This window comes from Panthera tigris, chromosome A1, assembly GCF_018350195.1.
Source record: "Panthera tigris isolate Pti1 chromosome A1, P.tigris_Pti1_mat1.1, whole genome shotgun sequence".
NCBI lineage: Eukaryota > Metazoa > Chordata > Mammalia > Carnivora > Felidae > Panthera > Panthera tigris.
This window is the reverse complement of record NC_056660.1, coordinates 165,735,115-165,757,582: the sequence shown is the minus strand read 5'-3', so window position 1 is coordinate 165,757,582 and position 22,468 is coordinate 165,735,115.

Below are 22,468 nucleotides of genomic sequence, written 5' to 3'. Positions count from 1 at the left end.
GTGTAAGGCATTAAACAACCAATATATTATTTTTTCTTCTTGTTTTTTGTTATTGTTGCTTGTTTGTTTCACCACTCAAAATCAAGTTAAATCTTTATTCTATCCTGTTTTACTCTGCTGTAAAATATAAACACCCTGAATCAAGAAAAATAGTAAAGTGTAATCTAGGTTGAATTTCATGATAAAAGGTATTTTTAAAGCAAAGGGATTTTTTTTAAAACGTTTATTTATTTTTGAGACAGAGAGATACAGAGCATGAATGGGGGAGGGTTAGAGAGAGGGAGACACAGAATCTGAAACAGGCTCCGGGCTCTGAGCTGTCAGCACAGGGGCCTGATGTGGGGCTCGAACCCACAGAGTGCAAGATCGTGACCTGAGCCGAAGTCGGCACTCAACCGACTGAGCCACCCAGGCGCCCCGCAAAGAGATTTTTTAACAGTTAAGAATTTTTTTCATCAACAATGTAAGCTGCTTATTTGAAATTGTAGCATTATTACAGATGTGCATGATAAATTGCTTCTGAATGCATGCTATCCTATAGTTTTAAAACATAAGAGTAGGATGAATATCATATTCGCTATGAAGTAGCACTGCCCTTTCAGAAAAGCTTGACAAAATATAGAACGTGTTCTATTACTAGGAAGTGCTATCTCACCATTTAACAAAGAGATTAATGTGGAAATAAAAAGGAAAGATGAGTTCTGACTTCGTTAAATTGTAAATTCACCATCTCCTTGATTTGCTCTACTAAACTCTAACTTGGACATCCAAGGGTACCCCTTCACAACTCAATGCCACTCTATCCTGACTTTGCGTGGCAAATTTCCATGCTTGAATCATTTCTGGTCTTATGCTTTTCAATAAAAATCCATCAATTCTGGAACAAATTTTCAGCTACTGTCCCAATACCAGCTTCACTCATTTCCTTTATCAAAGATAGTTTGGGGGGAAGTAATTGTTTAAATCAGTGCTTCTTTAAATCAATGTCTAGCCTGAGCTGAAATATAAATTTTCAGATAAGATTCAGGGATAGTTTGTTTGTTTCCTTGTTTTTAAATTAAACTTCTTAGGTGACTCCTAAGTGCAGAAATGTTTGAGACTTGCTGCCCTAAACTCAAGGAGTAAATAACCCTAAATTTGTAGACTGAAAGGTATGAAAGAAAAACATCAGGCAAACAAGAGGAGGGTTATTTACTTCTAATCATACCATAATGTTGATCAATTATTACACCCAGACATAATGCTTGCCAGGAATCAGTTAAAAAATATTTAAATGTTCATTATACACACCCGGCAATTATGTAATTGCTATGTAATTTCTACCTCTTGAATACATAGACTATACCACATTTGTTTTTGGTGTAAAACCACAAATGAAATGGTCCAATTTTGTGTACAGTGCAATAGTGAAAGAGTGGGTTTGGGGCCATGTTGGAGAATAGGTTTCAACATATGAAATTTAGGGACATAAATATTCGATCTGTATCACAACCCCTGCTTTAAGTGAAGTCAGACTCTTCTCAGAAGAAAATGTTTTTTTCTCTATCCTCTCAGCTTATCCTCACTCTTCTGTAATAACCTCATAATCTGTGGTTAAAGGAACGATTTTGTCCACTGTTCTACTTCAGCTACACCTTACTCTGGCCATATGAGGCCATAACTGCTCTTTTTCTGGAACTAGATTATATAGGCTTTAGAACTGTCCACAGGGTTTATTTATAGCCCTGTTTGCCACTCACTAGTCATACTATATAGAGCATTTTACTGAAAAATTTTAAAACCCAGATCTTGGTTTGTGTGAATTTCTTTTGGTCAAAGAGAGGTATATAAGCCTTGTATATGAAATGAGACTTTCCTCCTCCCACCTCCTCATCCGTTTGTATCAGACCTAGACAAGACAGAACCCCGTCATGGGCTCCATGCCTTAGAGGGCACCACATACCACAGGCATAACAATCATATTTAGTATATTATAAAAATTCTATTATACATGAGTGCCTTTTCACTCACTTCTAGGACTCAAGAATGGAATAACGCAATTCAACTGTTTCAGTAACTAAAACTTTTAGGGTCCTAGAAAAACATGTCTCCACAACTCTTGATTAATGTCTCAAATCAAAAGGTAAATAAGTTATGCCACTGCTTACATTTTGAGGAATAGGGACTATGAATTAAGAGAAGAATTTACAAAGTACTTATGCAAGAAAACAGGCAGTTTAATTAACTTCTTAATTAAACTTATGTAGCACAAAGGCAATTGATTATTATATGAAAGTATTATTTTTAACTTTCTCAGTTATGTCAGGGTATTCATTTTCTCATTTTTTCTTTTTATTTTTTCCATGTACTAATTTATTTCCAGAATTAATCATTAGTTAACAAATTTTTCATAATGATTATCCTAGTAGGCTGAGGATAATTTTAAACTATTAAATAATTCATATTGCACTATATTTGTACACGTGTTGTTCCAGTCCTAAATGCATGCAACATAGCAGCAAGTATTTATATTAGCAATTGCATAGACACTGAATGTTGAGATTAAAATATTATTGTTTTTGTGAAAGCAAAAATAAAACTGAATAAAATATTAAAATGTGAAGAATAGTGTCAGAAAATTTTGAGTTAAAACTCCAATGTGTATTAACTATAATTTGTATCTGCCTTTTAATTTTAATATATAAATTTAATTTTAAATTATAACTGTTTTGGGGTGCCTGGGTGGCTCAGTCGGTTAAGCTGCCGACTTCGGCTCAGGTCATGATCTCGCAGTCCGTGAGTTCGAGCCCCGCGTCGGGCTCAGTGCTGACAGCTCAGAGCTTGGAGCCTGCTTCAGACTCTGTGTCTCCCTCTCTCTGACCCTCCCCTGTTCATGCTCTGTCTCTCCCTGTCTCAAAAATAAATAAAATGTTAAAAAAAATTAAAAAAAATAAAAAAAATTATAACTGTTTGTAACCACATATGACAATATTACTTTTGTATTAACATTAGTCTACATGCATGTAAAATCTTAACCAAATTTTGAGTGCTTTGAATACAAATATAATTGTTAAATCCTTTAGATCATCACTGTTAGTTGAATGCCAGTTATATGAAAATCTTGATCATAACAACATAATTTCTCAAATTTTATGGAATAACTATCTACTAATTTATAAATTACATATATTCATTTATTTCTCATCCATATAGCATTTGTCTATAAAACCATATCCATACAGGTGTAATTATTAAGTTGTCTTTGATATTTTTCTCACTTCCATGTAAAAACTATAACTTATTCATATTTTTCTATTTTGTCATAAATTGTATATTTCAGGGTATACATTTTACTTAACAGTTAGTTTGGTTTATTACTTTTAAATATATGTATTCACAGTAGATAGTGAATCTCATTTATACTTTTTGCCATAGATACTATTTATTTTAGGGGTAGGCCTATTTTTCTCCAAAGCATATCAGAGTGGAGACACAGAACTGAGAGTGAAGTTTTTATTTGATCTAAATTGTACCATACCTATATGTGTGTGTGACAGTGTTTACCAGGTATTAGATCTACCAGAGAAGACAGATGATTGTAATGGAGAGGAAGGAGAGATTCTAAAATGGTTTAACTAACCTAGTTAGAAAATCAAAAACAAGCACAATAACAAACACATTTTATGAGGCAATGTCTGACTGTTCACTTAATTGGGTATACAATTTTAGAATTAAATTACATTGATTTCCCCTCAACATTTATGGTAGATATATTTTCATATGTAACTTTTCTGTGGTTTTTCAAAGATGCCAAAAAATATGGTTGTAATAGCATAGCAATCTGATCTTGATGGACAAGGGACTATTTTGCAAATGAAATGTTAATGTTTGTGAAGATAGATTTCCTCTCTTCTCCTAAAGAGTCAACATGGTTTTTATTTATTTTTTTAATGTTTATGTATTTCTGAGAGAGAGGGAGAGAGGGAGACAGAGTGAGAGTGGGGGAGGGGCAGGCAGAGAGGGAGACATAAAATCTGAAGCATGCTCCAAACTCACAAATGGTGAGATCATGACCCACGTCGAAGTTGGATGCTTAACCAACTGAGCCACCCAGGTGCCCCAAGAGTCAACATTTTTTATCATATGAAATAGAATAGGCTTATAGATCACTCTTATCAGTTTGTATAAATTTAAACATTTAGGAAAAAAAGAAAGAAATATTGACTATAACTTATTAATCAAGATAGAACATTTTATTCCACCCAGAGATGGCAATATGTACCAAAATACAAATACTGCATGATTCCACTTACCTGAGTTATCTAAAACGGTCAAATTCATACAATCAAAGAGTGAAATAATGGTTACTAGGGGCTAGAGGAAGTGGAAAATGAATGGGCCTAAGTTTCAGTTAAGCAAGATGAAAAAACTCTAGAGATCTGCTGTTCAACACTGTAAATATAGTCAACAGTATTGTACATGTAAAACCTTGTTTAAAGGGTAGATAATCATGTTAAGGGATCTTACCAAGGTAAGTGATATGATGGGAAACCTTGGATCTCTTGCAAAGATAAAGCACTGGTACTTGATATTATGGGTGTCCTGAAAAGATTTTCCTGAAATCTGAAGAATGAATAAGAATAAATTAGGCAATGGGTGGGGAGGGAGTGTTTAAAATAGTAGGAACAGCACATGCAAATTCACTGACATGAACAGAAATTTGACAGGGATGGAGTGGTAAAAACACCAGTGTGATTTTATCACAAGGATTGATGAGAATAATAGCAAAAGAATAGACTGCAAATAAAAGCATAGGCTTGATGTGAATGGCCTTATTGGTCTAAAGGATTTTGTATTTTATCCAGAAGACAATGAGAAACAAAGTATTTTACATGAGAGAGTAATAGGATATCTCTTCATCTTTAAAGATCCTTTTGGCTGCAGTATAGAAAGGAAACTAGAAAGGTAAATAGTAGATGGTCACCAAAGACCATGCATAAGTCAGAGTAATTCAGAATAGCAAAGATTACTTAGAGATGGAAAGGAGTGGTCACATTTGAAAGCATTTGAGGAGAAAATTTTGAAAGGAATTGCAATAAACTGTATAGTGGTTGAGTGTGGAGAAACTATCAAGATACAGTCTAATTTTCCACCTTGTTTAGTTAAAATTCTACTTTACTTTCTGTGTATAATTATAAAAGAGTACATAATTGGAAGACATGCCTGCATTTTTTTTTTAAAAATGTCCTCTAATTTTTAGAGGACAGGGGCATTAATTGAATATGGGCATGAATAAATCATATGGACTAGAGTTAAGAGTGGGAAGAAAATAATAGCTTTGGGCTATAGCAGTTAAAGGTTAAGACAAAGTGTCAAGACTGAAAAGTGACCAGAACATAAATAGATGGTGCAACGTTGTAAACTCAAGAAAAATTGAGTGTTTCAGTAAGGATGAATGGTAAATAGTATTAACTATAGCTGAGGGGTCAAGTAAAGTGAATTTGAAAATGCCTGTTGGAATTAGAGACCTTAGAGAAAGTCATTATTATAGAGTGATGAAGGCAAAAAACAGCCTCTTGTGGATTAAATAGAACTGTACCTCTGATCCTTCTGAACAGAAACTAAAATTATGAATCTATTAAAATCAGCTAACATTTGACTTTGTGAGTCAGTATCAGCGATGGAGTTAGCAGCATAAATATGTCTAGAGATTTCTAGGCAGATGGAGCTAAATCTAAAGAGGAGATGCAACATCCTACCAAATAAGATTTTTTTGGGATCTAATGAGTCACTGGCCAAGAGAAAGTGCTGATTCTGAAGAATTTATGGCAGGAGTAAAAGAAATGAGACAAACAGGAATTCTTTCTCAAGTCTTATGTTTGAGCTCATCATAACATCTGTACATTCTTTTATTTAATTATATTTATAACACTTTGTCTTTTTTCATGATAATTTTGGGGGAAGCTATCTCCAGAATGCAAATTAATGGATGTGTATAAGAAATCACTTCTGTATGGGGTGGAAGAAAAGTGAGTCTCTGGCTTTGTTCTCAAGAGACTTACATACACAGACATGCATATATAAAGTTTTCAAAGACCCTGGGTAGAACGAAGATTATAAACAAATAAATGCTTACATCAATACATTTCTCAAGCCACAGGTCAACAGATGCCATAGGAGTTCGAAGATGATGGGTTTCTTCGAGGCCTGTCTCTAACCCTTCTCTGTTTGTCCTTCCAAACGGTGTGCTTTTTTGGGAAATCTTCCAGTTAAATTGGCATTGATCAAAATATGCACAGAAATGGACATTACCATGTAACATTAAATCAACTTTAGATTAACTTGTACATTTAGGTCAAGGCATTTCATAAGTGCTGAATTTCTTACTGACAAAAAGATTTTCTCTGCTCACTAACTTGAGACATCTCTTAAAATCTCATCCACTACTTTCAGCATATTTTTTCAAGTTTTTTCTTCCACTTTCACAAACATTTCTATTTTCTGACAGATCCTTTTTATTTTTCTACCTCTTGTTCTTTTCCTAGCCATATGTGTGTATGTATATGTTTGACCATATACCAATTATATTCAGGAAATAAAGGTTGTATTTTAGTGATAAGTCAATAGAACAGTTATACATTTGCTAATATCTGCTGACCAAGAAAAATGAACAAAACAGTAGGTGTGTTTTAATGTTAAATCTACTAAAATTATTATGTGACTGAAGCATATATAATAGAATTTTAAAGAGGTCCAGAATCCCATATGTGAAAACCCTGAGACCACAAATATTTTGGAAATCAGAATTATTCATATTTTAGAAAGGTAATACATTCATGGGCTGTATTCTATAATATTCCCAGCAAGTTATAAAACAATACCCTCTAGTTACATAAAGTGCCATTACTGAAGTTAAACAGTCACCCTATTTGGGATAAAAAAATATAATCATTTGTGTTTAGCTAGAGTCAAATCATATAGTAATACACTAATGAGTGATATAGTAGGTAAGTGCAAACTGTAAGCTGTAAATATTCCAATAGTGTTTAATTTTTTTTTAAATTTATATTTCTATGTCTAAATTTATCTAACTCTCCATCTACATGTAATGAATATTTGTTATATCAGATTGTTTGGGAATCTTAGCAAACTGGTCACTCCAACGTTGACACCTTCATTTTCATCAGGTTGAAGTGGATGTGTGATGATGGACAGAGAGGATTCTCACATAATAAGGCAGAACTTTGATAGTCTGCTTTTGAAGAGAGATTTCAGGTTTGCCTTTCCCAATAAATAGCCTCCTGGCTAAGCAGTCTCTGGGTATAAACTGCTGTACTTTCCTGCTGATTGATAAATGGATCATGATCAAGGAAAGCAATTACTTGATCACAATTTTTTTCCATATCTTAGGGATTTTTCCACCTGTGTTCATGAACATTGCTTTCCTCATGCTTGTCATTTAAGCTATCTCTTCATCATCCATGGGATTGTACAACAGGTGCATTGTTGTAAGTGCTCATCATTCATTCCTTAGTTTTCTCCAAGGACTATGTTATTTTTCAGTTAGTATCTTATCAAATTTGTCAATTTCAGCTGCTTCATGATTTGCAGAAACATTTTGCTATAGGTTTTCAGATATTTTACATGATGATGCTTCTTGAATTCCTGAATGTTTACATTTATCTTTTATTGTTAGTTATTTGTGATATATTCTAGGTTACTTCAGCACCAACAGGTCAGTTAGCAGGATAAGTTTACTTCACTAGCAAATCTACTTAGTACCGGTACCAGTTATTATTTGTTTGTTTATTTGTTTTTTGTTTAACTATAAGGTATTTTCCCATTTTTCTTCAGTTCTGGTAACCACTATCAGGCTCCGGTGTAGAAACTTCAACAACTTAGGTTTAATTTTCTTCAAATCATATGTTTAAAGTTTAAAGTAATGTGGGGGGCTGCCTGGGTGGCTCAGTCAGTTAAGCAGCTGAGCCTGATTTCAGCTCAGGTCATGTTTCATGGTTCATGAGTTCGAGCCCCACATCTGGCTTTCACTGACAGTGCAGAGCCTGCTTGAGATTCTCTCTCTTTCTCTGCCTCTCTCTCTCTCTCTCTCTCAAAATAAATAAATAAACTTTAAAAATTTTTAAAAATAAAAACAAAGTAATATGGAATTTTCTACATCACATTCCTCATTAAGATACCACACAAATATACCTCGATGAAGCTAGTGCAGTAACATCATTTGTGAGATATTACTACTAAACTTTGCTATTTGTATTTCTTTTATTACATATGGATTTATATTTAATACTTTTGACAGTTTCAGTATTCAAGTTACCCCAGTGTTATTAAGTACAAAACAATAAACCGAATATTGATGAATTTAGGTGTGTTACTACTAGTAATACCAAATCTCTACAGTTCAAATAACATTTTGGTACAAAATAAGTTTCATTGCCAAATTTCAAGAAGAGGAAAGAGAAGGAGGAGGAGAGGGAGGGAAAGGAGAGTGAAGGAGGTGGGAGAAGGGAGAAGGAGAGACGGTGGAGGGGAGGAGAAGATAAGAAAAATAGAATTTTGATTTTTGAGCTTATAAGATTTTTTAAGTTACCCTGAAATATTGTAGATCTGTACTAAATTAAGAGGGAAGTTTTATTATGTGAGTTAAGGAGAAATTTCTTTTGATAAATAAATACTTATGATTAATATTGAAAGATAACAGATGTTAATAAAAGACACATAACACTAGTTATTTAATTCCCTCCATTATAATTAAAGTTGACATTATACATTTACATTCTTTTCGTCATAAGATTTGCATTGATAATGAACATCCTTATGTGTGTCAGAAATGTTAACAATATTTTAAGACCTAACAATTTATCATTGTTTACCTGAATGCATTTAGAGTTACAAACAAGACATCCAGTACTGTTCAGAAACTGTTCATCTCAAGTTACTGACTGTTTTCAATGAGGAAACATGTATTTTACATGTGAAGTTTACTACAAACAGTAGATGGTAGCTAGAGCTAGAGCCATGATATTTAGAAAATCTTAGATTTTTCTGTTTTTAAGTGTTTACACACAATTTTCACTTTTAACATTGTTTGACTTTAGTCTTTATTTTATATTACTGTGGTTGAAATGGTTTTCATTCACATTTCTAGGAAAGCAATAATTGAGGATATTATGCATCATCTTGATTCATTTACTAAATAAATTTTTATTCTATTCCTACCTTATGTCAGTCACTGTTTTAGGCATTCTGGACCCAGCAGGGAAGCAGTCAGACCTCCTGAACTATGAAGGTTAAATGAGTTAATATAGCATGATGCTTGGAAGACTACTTGACACATAGCAAGAACTTAATAGTTATAGCCATTAATAATGTTAGTGGTAACTTTATTTTATTATTTGTTTAATTTACTTTTTATTAAAAAAAACTTTTTATATCCAAGTTAGCATATAGTGCAACAATGATTTCAGGAGTAGATTCCTTAATGCCTCTTACCCATTTAGCCCATCCCCCTTCCCACAGCCTCTCCAGTAACCCTCAGTTTGTTCTCCATATTTATGAGTCTCTTATGTTTTGTCCCCCTCCCTGTTTTTATATTATTTTTGTTTCACTTCCCTTATGTTCATATGTTTTGTCTGCTAAAGCCCTCATATGAGTGAAGACATATAATTTTTGTCTTCTTTGACTGAATGATTTAAGTGGGTGTTGAAGTACCCTAGTATTTTGGTATTATTATCGATGAGTTGCTTTATGTTTGTGATTAATTGATTTATAAATTTGGGTTTTACTTATATAATAAATATATATTGATTTATATATTTGGCGCATAAATGTTTACAACTGTTAGGTCTTCTTGGTGGACAGATCCCTTAATCATGATATAATGCCCTTCATCATCTCTTGCGACAGTCTTTATTTTAAAGTCTAGATTGTCTGATATAAGTATGACTACTCTGGCTTTCTTTTGTAAGCCATTAGGGTGGTAGATGGTTCTCCATCCCCTTACATTCAATCTGAAAGTATCTTTAGGTGTAAAGTGGGTCTCTTGTAAACAGCATATAGATGGATCTTGTTTTCTTATCCATTCCATTACCCTATGTTTTTTTTGATTGGAGCATTGAGTCCATTGATGTTTACAGTGAGTACTGAAAGATATGAATTTATTGCCATTATTTTGCCTGTACATTTGAAGATTCTGGTGGTGGTCTCTGATTTTGTAGTCTTTGTTGCTTTCAGTCTTTTTTTTTTTTTCATCTTTTCTTCCCTCAGCAAGTCCCCTTAAAATTTCTTGCAGGGCTGGTTTAGTGGTTACAAAGTTTTGTTTGTCCGGGAAACGTGTTATCTCTCCTTCTATTTTGAATGACAGCCTTGCTGGGTAAAGAATTCTTGGCTGCAATATTTTTCCAATTCAGCACATTGAACACATCTTGCCACTCTTTTCTGGTTTGCCAAGTTTCTGTGGATACGTTTGCTGCATACCTGATCTGTCTTCCCCTGTAGGTTAAGGACTTTTTTTTCCCTTGCTGCTTTCATGAGAGTATTTTGTGAAATTGACTAGGATATGCCTTGTAGATGGTCGTTTTTTGTTGAATCTAATGGGAGTCCTTTGTGCTTCCTGGATTTTGATGACTGTGTCTTCCCCCAGGTTGGGAAAGTTTTCTGCTATGATTTGCTCACATAACCCTTCTACACTTTTTTTTCTCTCTTCATCTTCTGGAATCCCTATGATTCTGATTTTATTCCTTTTTAATGAGTCACTGAGTTCTCTAATTTTTATTTCATGCTCCTTTGCCATAGTCTCCCTCTTTATCTGCTTCATTATTGTCCATTCCATAAGTTTGCCCTCTTTATCACTGATTTGCTGCTCTGCCTCATGCATCCTTGCAACTGCGGCAACCATTCGAGATTTCAGCTCAGTTATAGCATTTTTTATTTCATCTTGACTTACTTTTACTTCTTTTATCCCCACAGAAATGCTAATCTATTTTCAACCCCAGCTACTATTACTATTATTGTGATTCTAAATTCTGGTTCAGACATCTTGTTTATATAGTTCCTGGCTGTCATTTCTTCCTGCTCTCTCTTTTGGGGTGACTTCCTTCATTTCATCATTTTGAAGGAAGAAAAGGAATTAATAAGGTAAAAAAATATTAAATTAAAAAATTAAAAACAACATGCATGCAAAAAAAGTGAAATAAATGATGCTACATCCTAGGTGTGTTTTGCTCTGGTTGTTGAAAGGAGCTTGATAGATTAGAGAAAAAAAGGGGGAAACAAGAAAAAAAAGGAAAACTTTTGAAAATTTGAAAAAGTGAATACAATGAAACAGAATAAAATGAAATGATGGAAGTAAAATAGAATTTGAAAAATTTACAAAAAAGTAAAAATTTTGGAGAAAAAATTAGAGAAAATATTTATAATAAAAATTGAAAATAAAAATAATTTATTTCTCTTTCTATTCAAGAAAAAGAAGTTTAAAAAATTGAATAGATGAACCAGGGAACAGAGTGAAATACAAATGAAATTACATCATTTTCCCCTAGAATTCAAACCCTGATGCACTTTATAGTCCATAAACTAAGCAGGCAGAGAGATTTGTGATGTTCCTGAAGAGTGAGGTTTGCCCAGTTGGGCAGGGCTTAGTGTAATGGCTCAGTTCTCCACTAGATAGCGCTGCTTAACTTACTTGGGTGGATTGTTGTGGAGCTTGTGGGTGTGTATGTGCGTGCATGGGAGGGGTGAAAATGGCATCACCCAGTTACCCAGTCTCTAGTATCAGAACTCTGTTCTCCCCATCAGCAATCGTGCACCCATTCTTTGTCTTCAGCTTCCGTACACTCTCTGCTTTTACACTGTCCATGATCAAGCTGTCAGGCTGCCAGGCAGCACCTCCCTCCTGAGTTTTATCTCAAATATGGCTGTGTTTCCCTACCCCTCACTTCTGAGGAACTGTGGCTTTGACCCATTCTGAACCTCTGTGGAAGGGTCTCACTGAACAATGGCTGGGTGCCGGCCATGCCCAGGAATGTTTGTGGGACCGTGCTGCTGCTGATGTTCAGACTGTGGCTGGGTGCCAGCTTGCCCCAGAAAAAGTTCACATGACCTTGTAGCAGCAGCATTTCAGGGATAATGGAAAATCACAACACACATCTGGCACCAGGCTTCACCCTTAACATCCTTGTTCTAGCAGCAGTGAATGTGGTTGTTCTTTGGGATCTGCTGGGACCTTTTTGTGGTGTGGCTGCACAACCTCTACCAAATGTCTTCCCAGCAGGAGATCTGCCTCTCCCCTGTGGCCCAAGGACCCCCCGGACTTCACTCTGCTCCTGGGGATTCGACCTTCCCACCAGAGCCTCCAGGTATTGAGCTGTGAAGTTTCAGACCCTTCACTCCCCGTTTATAGTCTTAATGGAATTTAAACTCTCTCCTTTCTCCTTTCTCCCATTTTAGTTTACTCCCTGTGGCTGTTTACACTTTTACACTTTCTCTCCAGCTATTTTTGGGGGAGCTGCTTTTCCTGTACTCTCCCCCACTGCCACCCCTCTCCCGTCTCCCTCCTTTCTCTGCAAGCAAAAACAGCTCCCTGCCCTCCGCAGCTTCTCTCTCCCCCAGTTCACCTCTCTGTGCCACGTACCTGTTGAGTCTGTGGTTCAGGCTGTACAGATTATTGTGTTAATCCTCAAATCAGTTTTCTAGGTGTGCAGGATGGTTTAGTGTTGATATGGCTGTATTTCATGGACACGAGATGCAAAAAATCTCCCATGCTGTTCCTCCATCTTGGCCCCTTCCCTCCAACTATATTTTATCATTAAGCAATTCATCTGGGAATTACCTACTATAAATATATATGGACATTATAATATTTTATGTGGAGATTGATGCTTTGTAATAAACATAGCAGGTTAATAGGGTGGCGTGCACTTTAGTTAGAATAGTGAGAAAAAAATTTTTCAGGAACTGATATTTAGGCTCAGAACTAAATGAAGGGAAATAACTAGTCCTACAGAATTCTTGGGAAACACTATTTTGATAGAATAATATTTAAGTGCCATTCCCACAAGGAAGGTAAGAGACTAGTATGTCTAGAGGCTTTAAAAAATGTAGCTGGCACATGGCACACCAGGAAGAAATAGGTAGGAGATAAGGTCAGAGTTTTGTAGGTTATTATATACCATAGAGGAGATTGAGTTTTATGCCAATTGCAATGGGAGAGCAAGTTAAGGGTCTTAAGAGGAACGATATTACCTGATTTGAAGTTAAAACATCATTCTTGCTGCTCTTTGCTTCTTTGTGGGGGAAAGAAGGCCAGTTAGGAATCCAAAACCACAGTCCTAGCTAGAGATAATGTTGGTTTGGTCTGGTGTTAGCAGTGGAGATGATGAGTTCAGGATATATTATAGATGGAGCACTGACAGGATACGTTGATGAATTATATATAAGAGATGAGAAAATGAGAGGAATCAAGAATGGGTTTTTGAATTGAACACCTGAATAGATAGTGGTAACATTATTCTAGAGATTACTATAGGAGAAACAATTGATATGTGACTGAAATTGTATATGTGGGGTGGGGGCAGTGAGTATGTGTGTGTGTGTGGAAATCATGACTCCTCTTTTGCTAACTATTCAGAAAAGATGGTGTTCCTTAAGTAGAAACATGTGTGATAATTCCTTATATTACATTTTCAGGAAAAAAATATTGTACAATTGCCTGTTTGCTTTCTTCAGTCAGTCACTGAGTTTATTAGTGCACAAAATGTTTCCTCTTTCAAGTTGGCTACCTGGAAATAGAGGGATAAATTTCATACTTAATTACAATAAATAATTAATTCCAGACATATAGTGCATTGCCATCCTTTCCTTCTAACTGGATTTTGAGCAAACTTTACATTTTAATTGGCTTGCTTCATATGTAATTTAACATGTTACTTCATGCTAGTCTGGAGACCAGTTACTCCATAAATCATAAAAGAATACATATGTCTGAGAGTGAATCAACAAATATCCATTTCTTCAGACTCAGTTCATCAACAAATTAGAGTCAATAGCAACACCACATACAAAATGTATCTACCTCTTGATGAAATGAAGCAATGTGCCATATTTGACCTGTGAATCATAAGTTTCTTCTCTTTCCCGAAGAAATAATATTTGGATAAATGAGCATATTTTCTTATTGAATTGACAAAGAAAGTTGGTAAAATGTAGAAACAGCCACGGTTTGCTTCAGAGCCATCCATTTAATGTAAGAAAAGGGGCAAGAGATTGTTTTAATTCATACACAGACAAGAACAGTCCTGTATGCATGGTTTAAGAAGTACCACTTGAGAATGTTAATTTACATAGTCCTGTTCCATGGCTGAGTTAATGGAGAAACAATGCATGCATTTAGTTTTGGCCTTAAAAGAGATGTATAAAACTTATTTTACTCTGTTACGTTTTCAGAGAAGCTAATAATTCTGGCCCTTAAGTGCTTTGCAAACACTGAACTCACTTGTTCTCTGTCAGCTCTGGAATAATAGCACAGCTCCACACCCATTTTAAGGAAAACATTGATTTCTTCTGGCCCATTTCCTCTTCTTTGCAGCACAAGAGGGCTGTGCAGCCAGACTGCCTCATGCAAGCCACTAGTTCCTCTGCACACTAGCTTTGTGCTCTTGGATAAACTGCTTGCTTTTTGAAGCTTCATTTCTCATTTGCAATCTAGACATGATGTAGTGTTTTTTTTTCTTACAATCATTGATAATAAATAAATCACATAATACAGGTATTGGGAAAAAAGTGCTAAATTAAACTTAGCACTATCATAGTACTGGGTTTTATTTTCTTTTTTTGTTTGTTTGTTTTTTGTTTTTTGTTTTTTGCAGGGGGGGGGGCAGTTCACTTCCTGGGCCCAATAAAAGGAATGCTCACTGGAAGAGCCAATAATGACAATTAATTCAAAGTGATTTTAATAATTCCTTTGTCGAGACTCTCCCTCCAGCAAAGCAAATAGCAAAAACCCTTGACTCACAAAATAAAGTCATAAAGTCAAGAGTATTTAGAAGTCACCTGGAAAGTGTCAGGCACAGTAGGTAAATGAGCAGTAGTTGTGACTTCGTCGCTTAGTTTTACATTAGGGAAGATAAAACAGATATAAAATATTTGCTTGAGAAATGAGACCAAGATGGAGAATATTGGGGAATGCATAACAATCACCAATGGCTTGAAAAAATACATTAGCTATGGTTTAAGAAGGATAAATATAAATAAAGTAAATGAAGAATGAGGGGAAAAAAAGCAGTTCAAAACAGAAGGAAGATCAAAGATACTATATAACTAGCTCAAAGCATATGAAAAGATGCTCAGTATCACTAATCATTAGGGAAATACAAATCAAAAGCACAGTGAGATATCATCTCACATCCGTCATTATACTAAAGAAAATGTAAAGACACAGAAAAATAACAAGTGTTGTTGAAGATGTGGAGAAATTGGAACCTTTGTGCATTGTTTGTGGGATTGTGAAATGATGCAACAATTATGGAAATTCTTCAAAAAGTTGAAAATAAAACTGCTATATCATCCAGGAATTCCACTTCTGGAAATATATCCAAAAGAGTTTAAAGTAGGGTCTTGAAGTGATACTTACATACCCATGTTCATAATAATACTATTCACAATAGCCAAGAGATAGAAACAGCATTAGTGTCCATCCATGGATGAATGGTTAATGGAAATGTAGCATATACATACAATGAAATACTATTCAGCCTTAAAAAGGAAGGAAATTCTGCCACATGCTATATTATGCATGATCCTTGAGGACATAAGTGAAATAAGCCAGGCAGAAAAACTGACAGCTGTTGATTTCACTTACATTTGGTATCTAAAGTAGTTAAATTTATAGAAACAGAAAATAAAATGCTGGTTATCAAGGGCTTTCAAGAGGGGTAAAGGGGAGTTGCTCTTCATTATGCATAGAATTATGGATTTTCTTTCTTTCTTTTTTTAATGTTTATTTATTTGAGAGAGAGACAGAGACAGAGAGTGACTGGGGGAGGGACAGACAGAGAGAGAGAGAGTGAGACATCCAAAGCAAGCTCCACGCTCTGAGGTGTTACCACAGAGCCCAGTGCAGGCTCAAACTCACAATTGTGAGATCAAAGCCTGAGCCAAAGTCAGATGTTCAACTGGCTGAGCCACCCAGTTGTTACGGATTTTCAAGATGAAAAAGTTCTGGAGATGTTTTACAACAATATAAACATACTTAACATGACAGAAATGTATACTTGCAAATAGTTAATATGGTAAATTCTATATTATGTGTTTTTACCACAATAAAAATGCAAACAACCATAAAAACCTAAAACAGGATTGGAGAGTGTCCACAGAGGTTAGATGGATGCTTTCACCCAAAATTTATTCAGATGTTGAAACTGATCACACCATATGTGTGCTAGGAGGGTATGAAAAGATTGACTACTCATCTAATAATGAGGCTTTCTGGGGAAAACAGAATAGATTCCAAAACAGGTCCAAGAATGCTATCAAAGAATAGGAAGGAAAACTGGCTTGGGGTTTCATGGTGGCTAGTAGGTGGGGCAAAGAGAAGGTTCCTCCATGTGGGTTGGAGCTCGTGTGGTTTATACTTTCCAGTAGTACCAAAGGAGGGAATATCTGAACTTTCTTACCTCATCCAGATGTGAGGCAGAAGAAGGAGTAGGAGTAGTGGACTTGAAAATCATCAGTAGTCGAACATAAAAAAATAGTCAGACTGTTATAGTTCATAATTGTTCCAGACTATTAGAATTCATGATGTTTGGCTGGTGACTTAAATATGCCATATTTCATTGAATTATATCTGGGCTTTTTAAGTAAGCTACTACTTTATTATCCTTTATAATAATTGTAGCTTTGAGGCCATAAATTAGGTGAAATTTCTGTTGAATGCCTTGTTTATGAGCTCATCATTGGTTTTGTGTAGTGTCTTGTATTGTGGCTTTACATGTAAGGAAACATGTTTGACATTCATTTATATTTAAGACATATGTGAAGTGAGATATTTCTAGAGTTCTTTACCCCAAAGTAAAAAACAAACAAACAAACAAACAAACAAACAAACAAAAAGCTTGGATAAGAAATTGTTGCTGATATTGGCAACACCAGACAGCCAAATCACTGCAAAAATGTGGAGATGGGGCAAGTGTTGGCCAGGGCATCCAGTGCTAAGATGACGGTCTGAATTTAACCAATTAAGGTGACCCTCAGGTACCATTCTGAATTGGCCATAGTCTGGTTAATGAAAAGCAACATCTCCTCAAGAGCTCCATCATGTGAATGGTGGCGACACAGTCTTTAAAGTGTAGGAATTCCCTCTACTCTTCACACGGTATGGTCAGGATGGGGATGACCTCACCATCCAGCACCATGGCATCTGGCAAGGGACTGACTTCAGGAAAAAAATCACCCTTCCTAAAGACAAAATATGCCAGAGAACCCAGGCTTGCCTCTCTTTTAGCAAGGAGTACCTGGTGGCCATTCCAACCTTGCGGGAACTGCAAAGCATGATGGGCAGCTAGGTATCAAGGATCATAGACTTGGATTCTCTGTTTCCAGAAGAGCACAGTAGCAGCCAACAATTGCCAGTCTAATGTATATCATGAGGCTGAGGAGAGCAGTTTCTTATACCAGAAATTCATAAGCAATTTATGGCCATTATGAGTAGCCCAGAGATTCTATGATACATAAAAGAATGTTACTGAAGACCTTACAGGGAAGGAATTTGTAGGGAATACTAATGGGAATATTGTTGTATTGCAGCTTGGGCAAATTCTAGAAATTTGTTGTAGGGGACCTCATTCCATGTGAGTGACTTTTCAAGTAACAGCATAGATAGGCTTACATAAAACTTAAGTAAAAAAAATAAGTAAAATTGCAAAATATATTACCTGTGGAATCTAAAGGACATTGGCTTTGTTTTACTTTTATGGATGCTAAGAAGGTCAATAACTGTTTCTGTACAATGTGAGGGATAGAGAAACCTTTGATTACCAAATACTTTTCAGGAATTTAACTGTAGTGGCAGGGCCTTGTACTATGTATAGGGCAAGGACCTATGTCCTTTTTGTGAGTTCCTTTGTGAGTATTTGTATGCCCTGAATGAGTGTCAAATGAATCTTCTCAGTGGAGGATATCTTCTGTGTGATGTCACACCTGTGTTCTTAGAGACAGTCAAGTGTGACTAAGATCTTTCCTGCAAAGGTTGTATGTGATTGGAGGGCTACTGAGGTACTGGATGGCTAGCTGGGTAAAGGGGTATTGTGTTCCTTCAAAGAAATATGCAAACAACAGCTGCAGGCTTGTTGACATGGGTACCAAATACAACACTTTAGCTAAATCTATGACTGAAGTGTATTTTGGACACTGAAGTATTTTACCTGTTGCTGATTAGGTGGTGTAGGTAATTTCAATAAGATTGATAAATAGAGACACCAGTAGAGACACATGCCAGGATCACATTAAGGAGAGCCTTATTTTCCATACTCATTCTTAAACACCAATTATAACTTCTGATTTAGTTTGGGATGAATCTGTAATGAGGACAACCTTGAACCCAGCAAATGTAGCACAAAAGAGCACAGATCAAAGTACAAGGTTGCCACCAGGCCACAACACAACTGAAGACATGCTAAGAGCAAGCAACAGAGCTAGTAAGACAGAGCAAGAGAATAACATCTTCCGGGGGCATGGTCATTGCCCAGACTCCCTGTTCTCTGTGCCAGTAGCTGTGTCACCTTGCACAGGCAGAATCGATTCAGTCAAAATCTGGTTTGAAACTAATGACGCAACACAAATATCAAGGGGATTTAAGAATATTACTCACACGACGAGGCTTTCTGGGGAGAGCAGGGTGGGATTCCCCACAGATCCAAGAATGGCATGAGACAGCAGGGAAAAGAGGTTGGCTTGGGATTTTATGGTGGTTAGGAGGTATGACATGGGTTAGAATTCCCATACACAGGTCAGTGTTTGACTGGTTTGAATTTCCCACAGGTGCCAGAGGAGAAAGAATTCAGGCTTTCTTACCAATTTTCCCAGATGTGGGGCCAAAGGGAAAGGGAAAGTGGTAGAGACTGAAAGCTCTCAATAGTGGAACATCAAAAATGGAGTCAGACTAATATAAAGAGCATTATCAAGTCACTGAGGTCAGGGAGAACATAAAATTTTGAAGGAAATGAGAGTGTGGCTAAGTGGTAAGAGCAAAGTTAGAAATAAAAAGGGAAGACTATGATGAAATGTGTTAATTACCTTGATGCATTTTTTTAAATAATTGCAAAAACATCTATTCTTTGCAATGAAAATAAGAAATCTGTATCAGAATGCATAAGAAAATATTTTTTCTACTGTTGGGGTATATTTCATACTAGCTTCATGAAAAAGTTATCTACCCTTCCCACTCTCTGAATAGAAAGCTTCCATAGTATCCAGGGACAAAAGAAAATAAATGTGTTCCTGTCTAATCCTGCTAACTTGTAGCTTTTCTTTTATTCATTTATTTATTTATTTTTACTTTATACGCATTCTGTATAGTTTCTTTTTAAATAATGCATATCAACAAACGGGATGTGTTTTCTTGTAATATACAAACACATAAAATTCTGAAATTTGCAAAGTAAGATGAACACAGCATTTTATGTCAACTTAAAATATTTATTTTATAATAGTGACTAGCATTTGCCTACACAATGGTTTTTCAAAGTCTTTTTGCACACATTAGTATGTTAACCTACAAAGTAATCTCATGAGAACAAATAATAAATTGATAATCTGTGTATATGCATGTATATATACCTATCTGTATATGTTCTTTATCATTCATTTCACATACAAAATCAAAATGTACATTTTATTTGCTCAAAATTAGGTAACCAGAAATAAAATCTGTCTCCTAACTTGCATTCCAACTCCTTCTTAACTATGAAACATTTAAATTCAAGTATTAGAAAAAAATTATTAATTTAAATTGACATTATGTATGTATCAGAGTCCAGTCAGAAAACAAAACCCACACTAATTACTTTAGAAGAGATTATTTAAAGCCGGGATTTGGTTATAAAGGTGCTAGGAAACTGTAGCCAGCAAAAAGTTAACTGGGAGATAACACATAGCCCATGGCAGGGAGTAGCTACCATCCCTGGAAGGAGACGAAAGGGAACCAGGACTTGAAGGTGGGTCCTGAGGAAGTGGAGCACACCACCAAGGGCAGGGTAGTATTCTGCTAACTCTGTTGAAGGGTTGTGATAAGATTGGTCTGGTAGTGGAGAGAAAAACAGAATTGAAGTCAGGAAGCAACTGCTTCTGTAGGAATTAAGAGCCATTGGCTGAGTGACTCTATAGGCACAGTAGTCAAACAGGAAGGGAAGAGCCCTTTGTCTGCCTGCAGCTTTCAGATCTCCTCAAAGGGCCCTTGTTGGCAAAACCTAAGAGGGAATCAGCTGGTAAAGAGGGAAATGTAATTTGCACAGTCTCTACCCCAGCATTATGCATGTGTAGATGGATGAGTTTGAAGCCGAAAGATTCTAGCTTAATAACCAGCACAACATAGAAACTCAAAATCTATTCAGTGTATTTATAATGTAGTTGGCCTTAAATGATAAATAATATGTTTAGGGAAAAGTCTGCTATTGTACATTGTAGAGAAACATGTAGTAGATGGATGTAAGGAAGAGGACTTCCCTCTGGCCTCTTTTCTCTTTTCTCTTTGGAACTAGAGTAATTGTTGATAATCTATACCACCAGTCCATATTACAAGAATGTTTTTCATTGAGTGCTAGACTGTCAGTACTCTATACGTCATTTTTGTAACCTTTCAGATACTACTTCTAATTTGGTAATGATGCCATATTGATTATTCAGTAGGTATATGTCAAGCATCTACAATTTTGTAAGTGTTATTGGTGGCTAAATAAAGCATTTAGAGGTCCTAAGAACAGAAGAGATTTGTAAAGCCCATTTCTCCTGGCATATAACAAAATATGAATTATTAATATCTAAAACTTACAAGCATGCTAAAATAAAAGTAGATGTTATTACCAAATTCTAGACAAGTCAAAAATCTGAATTAATCATCTTTCTCTCTCTCTTTTGTTCTTGCTTCTATGAGACCCACTTTACCAGGGACTGGGATTACGTTAGGCTTCCATCCTCAGTAATCCAACATGGCCCCAGAACCTCAGAGGTCAGCAAGACTTAGGGTTATTGTGCTTGTGGAGCTTATACATGCTGCCCACTTCCAGACAATGATTCCATTTTCTTACTGGGTCTAAGCAAGCAAAGAAGTATCGCTTTCTTTTTATGGCCTCAACACCATAAGGGGGATTTGTGCGGCCTGTACAGAAAAGAACTCTGACTATAAATTAAAGCATAACCTACAATTTTAAGCATACTCCAATGTCCTCCTTACCTCCTATTTTAAAACTGTAGTTTTAGGTAACAGATGTGAAATATTAGTTTACAAAGACCAGCTCTATATGATGTTGTGAATTTTGGCAAAAAAAAAAAATGTGTGTAATAATCACCTATCTTTAGAAGCGAGAGGTTTTGTGCTGTACTTTCTTGTGTGTCCTCCCAATTCTTCTTTATTTCCATCATCTATTCTGTGATAGATCTTAACCTCCAGCAAATTTGTCCTAATAGAAGTAATTCTGCCCCTTTACAACTAAATAGATGGGACAGCAAGTGAGGATAAAATCAATGTTAATTTTTAGTGAATTGTGTTCATATGAAAATAACCAATTGTTCCAGTTACACGGAGACAGAAAAATAGAAAACAAAGGAAGAAGTAAGGTCTCTGCTCAGCTTTTTCATTTGTTTATTTTGTTTCTATTATAAGTAAATGAAATCTTCAATGATCTGTTCTTTAATCTTTTTTTTTTGTGCCTAGTCTCATTATGTTGCAGTGAATTAAGTAGTGAAAGAAAAGCATCCAATGACATTTAGAGGATCTGCTTTTATTTATTTATTTATTTTTTATTTTTTATTTTTTTTTAAACATTTATTTATTTTTGAGACAGAGAGAGACAGAGCATGAATGGGGGAGGGTCAGAGAGAGGGAGACACAGAATTGAAACAGGCTCCGGGCTCTGAGCTGTCAGCACAGGGGCCCGATGCGGGGCTCGAACTCACGGACCGCGAGATCGTGACCTGAGCCGAAGTCGGCGCTCAACCGACTGAGCCACCCAGGCGCCCCGAGGATCTGCTTTTAACTATGATATATAAAGTGTTTCATATATATAATATATATGTTGTATATACATGTATATATGATATATATGTATAACATGTATATTTTTAAAATTTCCTCCTGACTTGTTACCTACTCCTGCTTTTACCTATTCATTTGTCTTTACTTTAATCCTAATATTTATGAATCCTGTGAAACTGTTTTTAGGAATAGTACCCAGATATCAAGGGCTAGTTAGGTCTCCATTAC